Source organism: Amphiprion ocellaris, chromosome 4 (genome assembly GCF_022539595.1).
Source record: "Amphiprion ocellaris isolate individual 3 ecotype Okinawa chromosome 4, ASM2253959v1, whole genome shotgun sequence".
Classification (NCBI taxonomy): domain Eukaryota; kingdom Metazoa; phylum Chordata; class Actinopteri; family Pomacentridae; genus Amphiprion; species Amphiprion ocellaris.
Window position 1 is genome coordinate 22,850,416 of NC_072769.1, and position 805 is coordinate 22,851,220.

Sequence of the window (805 nt, forward strand, 5' to 3'; positions counted from 1 at the left end):
CTGAACAGTCTACTGTCATCATTCTACATTTTCCCCAATGAATTAATCCCACTAACAAGTACTTTGGAAAGTATTTTGCAGTTTTTACTATATTTATGTGATCATTCTAGTCAGTATTTACTTTGAGGACCAACACTTTTGATGAGCTTCAAAATAGAGCATGTAAAAGGGACATTTCCAAATGAGTATTTTAACTTTTAGAGTAAATTTTGCTGACAATTCTGCACATTTACCTTCAAAAAAGAGAAATCTGAGCACTTTAAACACTTGGTAATCAACCCTGACACACTTTAACCATCTTGTAGAACTCCCTTGTTTTCCAAAAATCAGTAAAGCACCACAAACACATTGCTGGCTTTGGCGTGTTCGCTGGATTTATAGACAAAAATACAAAATATTGTCCACCTAGTCATCTGTAAGTTGAACTCACGTCGTATTTTCAGTAAAGGCCCACAGTGTGTGAATATCCAGCGTCCACACAGTGTCTAATGATTGCAACAGGAGAAGACACTCATTCATCCCAGTACAATCAGTTATGAAAGTCTTTCTTTGTTTTAATCTGAGGTCCTAACAGATCCATGATACACATTGATATGTTGATGTAGGTAAATGGTTGTCTGAGCATTTTTTTTTTTTTTTTTTTTTTGGATATGCAGCTGGAGCTAAGCTATAAAGAAAAAATATCACAGAAGTCATAGAAAAAATGCAGGAAAAGTATTGAACATCTAAACACATAATATGGAGTGTGAGAGAAAAAATGGTTTAAATTAAATCTGGGGTTGTAGTGAAGAAAAAAAGAAAAATA